We start from the raw sequence: 12,563 nt of genomic DNA, 5'->3' as shown, positions 1-12,563 counted from the left end.
ATGTGTACACATCATGCATGTATATATTCACACCCCTTTTCTCTCTCTCACACACACATGCAAAAAGCATTGAGAATCCCCATGGAATCAAGATCTTTTAGAAATGTGAAATTATTTCTAGGAAACCCAAATAAAGCATCATCTCCTACAGCACTATTTTTTAGCTAAAAACTATGTCATCTAAAAGCCAATCTTAAAGGATTAGAGAACCACAGAATACCTTTGAAAAATTACATTATGAATAAGAAAACTGAAATGAATTGTGAATGTAATCATGATCTTGCAGGAAACTGGACCTAGGGATGTCATGTTTGTTAAAATCAGTTTACTTATATTGTACAGAACCTTTGCTATGTTTCACTTGCACCAAAGTCTCAATTCATTCAATTTTATTTAAAAATAGAAGACTCAACTGAAAAGAGGAAGATTTAAGCTATGTATAGATCCAGATATGAGACAGCCTGTGTAATGATTATCTACATGTGTGGGCTATAGTTGCTACTACAATAGCAACTAAATGTGTATGTGTCCCTATTTCTCATACCTAATAAACGTTTTGAAAAGCTCTTTTGTGATTATCATTGTGCTCAGAATTGTGTGTAGATTTAGTTGAGAAAATTGCAGTTACTCTAAAGTCTTCTTGACTTCTAAGAGATTTCTTGCTTAGGACTCTTTTTGAGCTGCAATGCTTTTTTTATCAGTAAAATGGAGAATAATAGGTCCTTCAAAGGTTGACACTGGGGAAATGTCTTAGTAAAGAGCTTGGCTTGTAAGCATGCAGGCCTGTGCTCAGTCTCTAGAACCTCTGTAAAATAGCCAGGTGTGGTGGTGTGTGCCTGTATTCCCAACATTGGGTAGATAGAGACAAGTGGATCTCTGGGGTTTAACTGTCAGCCAGCCTAGCCTAATAGGTGAGTTCCAGGCCAATGAGAGACCCAGTCTCAAAAATAATGTAGACAGGGGATGGAGAGATGGCTCAGTGGTTAAGATCACTGGCTGCTTTTGCGGAGAACCCGGGTCAGGTTGCCAGCACTCACATGGTGGCCAACAACTGTTCATAACTCCAGTTCCAGTGGATCCAACACCCTCTTCTGACCTCTGCAGACATTACATGACATAGGTACACTTAAATACATGCAGGAAAAACACTCATACACATAAAATAATAAAAGATAATTAAAATATTTTTTAAATGTAGGCAGCATTCCCGAGGAACAATACTCAAAGTCGTCCTCTGGCCTCCATAAACAAGAATACACTCATATGCACATGCACCTGCACACATATGGCACATGTACACACACATGCACACACACAGTACAATACACAGAGTTGTCAATACCTTATGTGGATCTCAAATATGCAGTTGAGGATCTCACCTATGATAGGCATTAAGTAACTCTGCTACTTCGCTAATCTCACTGACATTTTCATTCAAGAAGGTTCAAATCTAAATGAAAGAAACAAAACCAGAAATCACGGGAAGAGGTGATCCTGGAAGTGAGGTTTTAATTATGTCACTTCAGGGAACCCAATGTATCCAGAACTCAAGGATGAGAGAACAATGTTCACTCTCTGCATAGTCTGAGACAGGTGGTGGGAAGCTCTGGCCAGTGAGCTTGTACAAAGGCATGCCATACATAACCTTCCTGTTTGCAGACTGCCAAATCAGTCCCTAGGCCTCTCAGATCAAGAAATTGAGAACATCATACCCTGGAGGCTGCACTTGGCAGCTCTGTGGCTATCACTATGCCACAAATTGAATATATTGAATTATACCTTAAACAGTATGGATAATGTTAGACTTCCCACAAGAGAAAGAGAAAGAGGGACAGTTGAGAGGGTTGCGGAGCTTTAAAGAAAGAAAGCAATGAGCATTTGATCTGAAGGCTAAGCTCTAATACTGCCATACTGCAAGAATACAAATGAAAAGCTCGCTCATTAAAAGAGAAATGCCAGCAAAAAAAATGATGAGAAGATCCCACTGGGAGCATATCTGCCTACATATGCTAGAGGTTGAAGAAGGGTGAGCCACTGCCTAGTCTGTTCTGGGCTGGAACCTTGGAGCACACACATTGGCTCTGTGGTTGAATTAGACCACTAGACTGCGAGGGAGGAGTTGACCTAAATAAAGCTGACATTTTTTTCCCTCTAGTTGCATAGTATGCCTTATATTTCTCAGAGGAAATCATATTCATAGTAAGATGCTTCAACTTTGACCAAATCATATTACTTCAAAAGGCTCGTGGTAAGTGTCTGTGACATTTTACACTGATTTGTAATAGTAAATTCTGTTTAAATAATCTAGTTGTTTTGAAAAGCAAAAATTAGTTGAACCTTTCATAAAACATGGAAGCATTTTATGATTGTGCTATTTTTATCAGCAGATATTATAACTGCATTCTAGTGCATCACTCCTCCCTGATTGTACACTGTGTATACTCACAAAGTCCTTCATCACTTGATTTTTAGTTATAACTAAAGGAAGACTGTTTTGTGTGAGGTTGGGTGGGCCTGCCCTAATCAAGTGACCTCTTAAAAGAAGTAGAATTAGGGAAATCCTTCTGCTGGACTTGAAGGAGCAAACTGCCGTCCTGAGAGGGCTAAACAACAGGGAGGAGTGGACAGCCTGGAGGTGACAGTCAACAAGGAAACATGAACCTCTGTCCTATACTTGCAAGAAATCAAAAGCTGGAGAACCTTTGCTGAGTTTAGAGGAGGATTTTGAAGAGGGTGCTGCTCCAGTTCACCCCTAGAGCTCAGCTTTGAAAACTGTACAAATAACTCACTAGGACTGTGCCCCAATTCTTCTAAGACTGAGAGACAACAAATGGATGATGCTCAAGCTACACACACTGCTGTAATCTGCTGAATAGCATTAAAATCCAATGTGCCATTACACAAGCTTTACAATAAATTTTAAGCATAATGATACGTGAAGGGAGCTTGGAACGGAATTCAAATTTTTGTTTCATATCCTTCAGGTTTGACCAATTAATCAAAGCTAAGAAACAGAATAAGAAATTATTCCAAACTTGATCAAACTCGTTCAATGAAAATTAATTCTGAAACTTAAAAAGCACTGTATTTGTGTCATTTTTCAAAAATATATGAATTATGTGATTTTAAGGCTTATTTGAGCTATATTCTTTAATAGGTTTTGTCCCAAAACTTGTGAAAAACCTTTGTAGGTCTTACATTTTTATGTTTGATAAACATCACATGGTTTTGTGGTATCTAGAAAATCTAGATACTGGGAACTTCAGAATATTTTAGATATTAGAAAAAGTCTTTTTAGGACTCTAATAGCATAATAAATAATTCCAAGACTTGACAGATGAGTTTACATAAAATTAAAAAGATCTGTACAACAGAGGAAATTAAAAGCACAGTGAAGACACAGCTTATAGAATGGCAGAAAATCTTTGCCAGCTACATTTCAGAGCAAGGGTTAATTTCTAGAATATATGAAGAACCACAAAATTTAAACACCAGCCTCCTCAATCTTCCAACAGTGAGTAGGCAGTTTGAGCTAAATAAGTAGTTCTCAAAAGAAGAAACACAAATGACCAGTAAGGATTTTAACAGTGTTCAACATCTTTGACTATCAGGGACATGCAAATTAAAACACTTTGACATTATATCTCAACCCAATCACAATGACTAACATCAAGAAAACAAATAACTAAAAATGCTGATGAGGATGTATGGCAAGAGGAACACTTATAAACTGCTAGTAGAAATGTAAACTGGTGCAGCCACTATGGAAATAAGTATGGCAGTTTCTCAACAAAACTGAAAATAGAATTATCATGTTACCCAGTTTTACCACTGCAGGGTATATACCCAACAGATTCTAAGTCCTACCATAGAGATAGTTGACATCAGTCTGGTGGTTGTACCATTCACAATAGCTAAGAAATGGGACCAGTTCATATGTCCATCAACAGATTAATCAATTTTCCCATTTTTCCTGCTTAAAATTATATCAGATAATTCTATCATAGTGTTATTTAATATGTGAATTGTATCACTAGACATAAAATAAATTATATATATACCAAATGAATGAATAAGAAAAATGTGGTACATATATACAATGAAATTATTGGCCTGTTAAGAAAAATGAATTCAAAATTTGCAGGAAATCAATGAAGCTGGAAACTATTATGTTACATAAAATAAACCAAATGTTGAAAGACAGATAGCTAGATTTTTTTTAAGAGAATTTAAAAGCAGGGTTAGGGTGGGGGATCCTAGATGATGCTTCTGCCTTTCTTGTGGTTAGGAGGCTGTCTATGCATGGGATGAGGGTGGCTACGGAGCACAGAGTTGGATAGGGGACATCTGGGATGATTCTTAGATTTTAATATATATGTGCATATATGTGTGGGGCAGGGTCATGAAACTAGAATGTGGACAATGAGAATGGAAAAAGAGAAGTTAAGGAGAGGAAGAGGGTAATAGAATACATGTAACGTGAGAGTGGAGACGTACTTTTGGAGAATGAAGGGGGCCAATGCAGGGTGGCAAGGGGATGGGGGAGAGAAGTTGGGGAGGAAGACCAAAAAGAGCAAAGTACAAACGAAAATATCAGAAAGTCTACTACTTTGAAGACTAATAAAAAAATTTGAAAAGTTTTTTGCCATCCCTGTTACTCACTGAAGCTGTGCAAATCACAATCAGTAGAAACTAAGATGAAGAAGATATATGAGGTTTCTTGATGGGTGAATAGCAGACACTTATTTCAAACTGGAGCACAGATATTTTCAGAGAAGCATTAAAGTCAGCAAGATTGATTACAGCCTGACCATGTGTGAAGATGAGCTCCTGCCCTTCTGCTGACTTCTGTCTTTGGAGGCTTTTGGCTCTGGCATGTTCTGCCTTTTGTTAGTGTTGATTTGTATTTCATGAGATACTGAGTTTACCATGTTTTTCATCTCGGCAAACACTCTTCATCAAGCTATATCTTAAGCCCTTATATTTTTCCATCTAAAGGCTGGGTTTTATTTTGTATGTTTTTCCAGAGAAAGAACATGAGTTTCTACCACAGTTAAGTCTTTGGGGTGATTCAGAAAGAAAACACTGGAGATCTGATAGACTCTTTGAATCTAAACTGGATTAAAGTTTAACTTTAAACTTTTGTTTCTAATGTCTTCAGGAATAAGACTAGGTTTGGCGTGACCAGGGTGTTGGTACCTTGGTCACATGGTGGGTTCCTTCTTATTATAATGCTTCTTTGATGCAGGATTGAGAGTAAATAATCCACCTCCACTATACATCCTGCTTTCTTCTTTTGCAAATGTTCCCTGTCAACACACACACACACACACACACACACACACACACACACACACACACTCTACACCCTTCAAAGTGATTTCATCCCCTTTCAACCTTCAAAGTAAATGTTTGAAATAAGAGAAGAGAGAGAAAATTGTTAAAATAGCAAGGGTTGGTCTGTATATGATGGAGCTCAACAATATGACAGTTGATTAGCTCTGATGCTCTTATGCATTTTGGAAAAACTGCAGTGGTTCATATTGCTTTGATGATCTGCTGTTTCTAAGTCAACAACAGCAGTATGGTTTTGAAAAAAAATATATTTACCCCCCCCACCCTGCTTCGATTGTTTTAGACTCTTAAGGACACACGAAAGACTGATTTGTAATTTTATAAGCAGCAAGGGTCTTTAAATGAAATTGATTAAACATTTCTTTTTGTTTTTCTACCCTAAAGCTCTCCTCTCCATGAAAACGCTCAGAAATGGAGTATTACAGAGGCTGCCAGTGGCTTCCATTAGCTGAGCTGCATCTCGAGGTTTACTAATGAGGCTAGGAGATGTCTACTGACATAACTGATGATTTGAAAGCATGCCTCAATGATCTCTCTGCATTGATTGTGGTTGCTTTCCTTATGGCGTCTGTTGTAACTATGGTGTACCATATTTTTCATTTGGAGTTCTTCTTTTGGAAGTTTGTTTGACATTTTGTTGTTGCTAGTCATTCTGCTTTGGCAGACAGATAGGGTCAATTAGCCTTGCTTCTTTTTATTTAGGGAGAGATGATTTATAGGTCTTTATATTTAGTTAAACTCCTCCTTTGCCAGTATATTGCGATGATCACCCAAGACACTGCAGTGGTTGCTAAGTTACTTCTTCAGAAGCAACAACACAATCTTTGATCACATCTAAGTGCATTTTATAATGGCAATACCTGCCTTTTATTCAGATTTTAGGGTGTTACTATTTATAAATATTTGGATTGCTACAGATGGATTGATGTTTGCCCATGAGAATTCATTCTTATACTAGTTAAACTAATTCATTCTCAATATGCGAGTGGGTTTCCTTTGGTTGTGGTTATTTTATGTGTTTATAGCCAGCCATATTTGTCAGGGAGCTCAAGTCTTTTAAATATGTACAGCATCTGAGTCAACTTATGCTTTGGCCAACATTCTAACTGAATGATTTGAGCAGAGTGGATGTTTCACTAGTCTCCATTAGATACAGGTCTCCAGGGATCAACACTTTTCTGTGATAACATGTTCCAGACTTAAAAAGCTCAGCTCTTCATTTCTAGGCTGTGTGACTCTGAGTAGGTTGCTTGAGCTTCCTTTTCCTGTAAAATGTACATCATATGCTTCTCAGACTGCTCAGTCTTCTTCATTTTCTTAGGCATTCATAACAACAGTAATTAAAATATTATATACATATAGAAAGTACCAAATGGTGACTGAATGGTGAGCTATCTGCATATAATAAATGTAAAGTGATTATAATGTAGTAGTTTCTATATATAGTCAGAGCTTGATCATCACAATGGATTTGTTTACAGGATCACTACTGCAGTTTGGCTCTGCAGTGGACCACAGAGGTCCATGTGTTCATGACTGGTCACCAGCCTATGATATTATAGGAGTGTGTAAAACTTTTGGGAGATAGAATCTGGTGGAAGGAAGTTAAATTCTTGGGGATGATTGTTGGGGATGTGCCTGTGTAAGGACTATTGGACACTGGGTTCTTCTTGTCTCTACTTTTGCTTCCTGGTCATCAGGAGATGAACATCTTTACTTTGCCATGATGTCACATGGTGTCAAAGTGTAAAGCAACAGGGCCAAGCTCTGAAGTTCCCAAAACTCTGAGCCACAATGACCCTTTCTTCCTTTAAAGGTGAGTATTTGGGCTACTTGCTAATTAACACAAATATATTTTTTCTTTAGTATAAACATAAGTTTAAAGAGATATAAAACTGAAACTGAAAGTCAATTATTTAATCTCCAGAAGAGACATTGTTTTCTATCTATCATCCTATCTATCTATCTATCTATCTATCTATCTATCTATCTATCTATCATCTATCTATCCATCCATCTCTCATCTATCTATCTGTCTAATCTATCATTTATCTATCATCTATCTATCTATCTATCTATCTATCATCTCTCTATCTATCATCTATCATCATCTATCTATCTACCTATCTATCATCTATCTATCTATTTATCTATCTATCTATCTATCATCTATCTATCTATCTATTATCTTTGTAGCAGTGGTAGAGGTGGCTTTATGATCATTCCTCTGAAGGTTCTACTGATGACTATTGTTAATAAGCTGTTATCAATATGGAGTTTTAGGGAAAATGAATGTCAGTCTTGCATTCAATTAAACAGTAAAATATCAAATAAATTATACATTTTTTACCATATAGAGTAATATATAAAATACTTAGATGTTTAGTACTAAACATCCATGCTTTTAGTCTATACCTCCTTTTTCAAAATGAATGTTTTAGTACTAAACATCCATGCTTTTAGTCTATACCTCCTTTTTCAAAATGAATGTTTTAGTACTAAACATCCATGCTTTTAGTCTATACCTCCTTTTTCAAAATGAATTCACTCTCAAGGAGTTAATAGGGGATTTATTGTCACAGGCATTAGAGGTTATAGAGCAAAGCTGTTTAAAGGTAGGGAAGGACTTTGAGGAAGAGAAACAACTAACTTCTGGAGCAGTGACTTTAAGATGGAGTGTGTGAAGGTGAAGAAGGAAGAGAAAGGCATCTCAAAGTCTCATGTTTCCCCAGTCGGTGGCCATGCCTGTCCTGCCAGCTGGGTTGTAGGGTTGCCTTTCCCATACCACTTGATAAGTCATGTAACAATGTTTGCACTTGACAGAGGGTATATTTGAAACATGTGGACTGTATGGGAGAAATATTGGAATGTAAAGAAGAGTTTGTCCTCTCTGATCAGGAAACTACAAAAAGTGTCTTAGTAATAACAACACGAGGGAGATAGGGAAGCAGATGGTTTCAAGGTCCAGGAAGCCAAGTGGATTTCACCATGCGCCTCATGCATGCATATGTGTGTGTGTGTGTGTGTGTGTGTGTGTGTGTGTATTGATTGAAAATAAAAGTACTTAAAACTTTAAAGGACACATATCTTTGTGTAAAAGATTTTTTAAAACATGGAAAGATAATGGTTCTCTTATGCTCCCCCCCCCTTTTTTTTTAAAAAAAAGGATAAAGTCATGGGGAATCTGAAAAGGGACTCTCTACCGTGCCAAACCTAGGAATGACATTTGTTCATTTAACAAAGGAAGCAAAGGCAACCTCATTACCCTCACATTTAAGACTGAGCTGAAGCTGAACAAACACTGTTCTCTGTGGAATGCATCCTGTCAGCAGAGATTGGAGGAATCATTTTTCATTATTTAAAACTCCTTGAAGGGAAACACCAGGCAATACCTATCCACCTTATCTGTCATGCCAATTACAGTGCCCTCAAACAGCAGGCACTCCATCAAAGAGTAGAAGAACACTAAGAAGTGCAAAGCGTGGCTAACCAGATTTAGTCATTCCAAACCAGCAGCTTAGTTCATTAGGTAATTAAATACATGTGATGTGAAAACAGAAGGGGGGATATTAGGAGGGGAAAAGCAGACCAGCAAGAAGGAGGCCGGGGAACAGGGAGGGGAGTGAGAAAAGAGGACCAATAAGAACAGAATATTTATGAAAATGCCAGAATAAAACACATTACTTGTATGCTAACTTTAAAACGTCCAATTACAAGAGAGAGAGAGAGAGAAATTCTTATTTTCAGGGTAAACGGGCATGAAAGAGGAGAACCTCATGTGTTTTGTTAACTGTAGTCAAAACAAGACACACCCCTCTGCTTTCAGGCCCCAAACCCATTACCTTGGACTTAAAGTGCTCAAAGGGCTTGCTCTAGCATTTCTACCTATTGCATTAGTTACTTTTCTCAATGCTGTGACCAGATACCTGACAAAAGGAACTTTAGAGAGGAAGGGTTTATTCTGGCTCACAGTTGGAAGGGACACTGCCCATTATGGCAGAGAATGCATGGTAGTGAGAGGCTCCATGGCAACAAGAGTATATGGTCAGAACTCCTCACCTCCTCACCTCCAGGTGGAACAGGATGCAGAGAAAGGAGAGTGCTGTGATCAGCTGACTTTTCCCTTTCTCTTTTTTCCCAACCCAGGATGCCATCAAAGAGGGTAGCACCACCCACACTGAGGGCAGATCCTTTCCCTTCATTTAATCCTCTCTGGAAATGCCATACATAATGGTGTTTCTCAATCTGATCAGACCAACAATTGAAATTAACCATCATAACTGTTGATCCACAAACAGATGATACTTTTCCTTTGTACTCCTTAGTCATTTGACTGTTATTGAAGTCTCACAGTTCTTCACCCCATAAAACAATGAAAAAGACATGATGGGATGAGCCTTTCTCTTGAGTTTGTTGAAATACCAATTGCTCTGGCCCTGCCGACCTGACTCAATGTAGAGAATTTGCAGCATCCCTTTCTGCTCTCTTGATATAGGAGTTGGGAGCCATGTTAAGGACTAGCCAGCTTTTAGTCCAGATTTGAGCTGGAATCTGGAAACAGTCCCAGATCTGACAGGATATCCATCATTGCTGTTGGAATTCTCAGAACTTTCACTTTTGCAACTCATTTTCTCTCTAAAATTTTGCCTGAGAAGTGTTTTTGTCTAGCTTCAAGTTTTCTCAATGGGGGTTTTGTAATGTTATGAATATCCTCCAAACCATACTGGTCAGATTCCCTTGACTCTTTATATTTGTCCTCACTATGACCTTTGGATGCTAGATGCATTTGATGCATAAGAAATTATTTCAGAGTGACTTCAGTAGCTCCATTTTCACCTACCTCAGGCTAACATATGTCTATATTGAAAACATCATAGATTTCCAATCAATGTTTTATACTGAGAAGGCATGCCAACAGTAGAAACACTGATTCCTTTTTAGAGTGTGAAAACTAATTATAATTTGCTAAAAACAATTTTGAATAAGTTAGGAATTTTCAAAAGTTTCTTCCAGCCAACATTTCTCTTAACAGCTTTGAAAATGCAAATGTACTGCCTCATAATGACATTCGGGGCAATGGTAAATTGTGTATTTGATGTAGGTCCCATAAAGTTATGACGGAATTTGAAAATCTCTTTTGCCAACTGACATAAACATCATAAATTCTATGGTAGTGCTTTATTCATATATTTGTGTCAATGCTGGTTTAAATAAAACTGTGGGGTTGTTAGTCACATACAAATATATAGCACATATAATAATGCAAAGTAAAAGAATAGTTGATATTGACAAATGACAATTTGTTCTATTTGTTTCTCTGTTGCTATGATAAAACACTGACCATAACCAACTTAGGGAGGAGAAGGATTATTTGAATTACATCTCACAGTCTGTCATCAAGGGAAGCCAAAGCAGGAACTCAAGGCAGGATTCTGGAGACAGCAGCTGAAGCAGAGACCGTGAAGGAATGCTGCTTACCACTTGCTCCTCTGGCCTGTGCTCAACTTACTTTTTTATATAACCTAGGGCAACCTGCCCAGGGGTGGCACCACTCACAATGTGCTGGACTCTCCCATATCACTTGACAATCAAGAAAACGCCCCCACCCTCACCTCCCTCTGCTTCCCTTGGCCGCATGGCCAGCCAGCCTCTTTCCAGGATGCCGGTGCTGACCTCCTGGCCTGGGGCCACCACTGCTTCCTGATCCTTTGCATCCAGACGGACCCAGTTCCTTCTTGAGGTCCCCGGGAGCCCTCTGGGCCTGGTCCTGCCTTTGCTTCCCTCTGCTTCCCTGGGCCTGCACAACCTACCAGCCTCTCTCCTGGGTGAGTCCATCATGCCCTCCCGGCCTTGACTCCCCCAGCTTCATTCACTCTCCCATCTCCCCTGCCCATCTCTCCTCCTAGCATGGGGGCTGTGCCATTCCTTGTTTTGGCACCCCAGACACTGGGGGAACCACCACTGCCTCCTGATCCTTTGCATCCAGACAAACCCAGTTCCTTCTCCCTGTCTGCAGGAGCCATCTGGGCCTGGGCCTGCCCTCACCTCCCTCTGCTTCCCTGGCTGCACAACCCGCCAGCCTCTTTCCTGGACACCAGGGCTGACCGCTTGGATTCCTGATCCTCTGAATCCAGAGGAACCCAGTTCCTCCCCGCTGTCCCCAGGAGCCCTTGGGGTCTCTTCCCACCCCCATCTCCCTTCACATCTCTAGGTGGCAGGGCCACCAGCTGCCGGAGACCAGCATCTTTCCTGGGCCCTACTTCCAGGCCAGTCCAACCCCTAAATTCCTGAGGACGATATCTTTCCTGGAGGGATCCAGACCTTAGGAGAAAGGCTGAGAGCATCTGATCCTCATCTGACTTGAGCCTCTGTGGGAACTTGGGAAGACAAAGGCAATCTGGCCATTCCAATATAAAATCAAAAGAGAGAACTGGAAGCTTAGATGAACTAGCTTGTCATGCCCCAAAAGTAAACCACAATGGCACATAAACTTTACAAAAAGAAGGAGACCTAAACCTGAAGGCTTGAGTTTCATACAAGAATCAGAAACTACAAAAGAAATTTACATGTCAAAAATCACAGAGAAAAAAAAAATAACATGAAAAACCAAAATAACATATCCCACCAAATACCAGTAATCCTCTACAGGAGCACAATGAGAACCCCCTAGAAACAATACAGGACATGGAACTCAAAAGAACAATTATAAACATGATGAAAGAATTCAGTGAATTTAAAGAACACACGAAAAAAGAAATCAAATAACTGAAGGAAGATAGGGATAAGCTTCTGAATGAATTCAGAAAAGAGCTAGAAATATTGAAGACTACTCAGGCTGAAATGAAGAAGGAAGTGAAACACTCAGTAAGCCAATTAGAAACGACAGGAGGAAGCCTCACCAATAGGATAAGTGAAATGGAAAACAGAGGATCAAGAATGGAAGATAAAGTGGACGAACTAGACCACTCAAGCAAAGATTATGAAAAATTTAAGAAATCACAAGAATGCAATATGCAGGAATTGTGTAACACCATAAAAAGACCAAACCTATGAATTATAGGCATACAGGAAGGAGAAGAATCCCAAGATAATGGCATGGACCAGATCTTCAAAAGAATCGTAGAAAAAAATGTCCCAAAATTAAAGAAAGACATGCCCACACAAATACAAGAAGCATATAGAACACCAAATAGGATCTGAAAAGAAAC

The 12,563-nt window shown here is 39.0% G+C and overlaps 1 pseudogene; it reads left to right on the top strand.

Annotated features, from left to right (window-relative positions):
• Nucleotides 1–12,563, top strand: part of LOC103727964 — a 124,394-nt pseudogene that overhangs the window by 56,038 nt on the left and 55,793 nt on the right.

The sequence above is a fragment of the Nannospalax galili genome, unplaced genomic scaffold (genome assembly GCF_000622305.1).
Source record: "Nannospalax galili isolate Female #2095 unplaced genomic scaffold, S.galili_v1.0 scaffold829, whole genome shotgun sequence".
Taxonomy (NCBI): Eukaryota; Metazoa; Chordata; class Mammalia; order Rodentia; family Spalacidae; genus Nannospalax; species Nannospalax galili.
The sequence above is the reverse complement of the archived record's forward strand: the minus strand, read 5'-3'. Positions and strand labels throughout refer to the sequence as shown.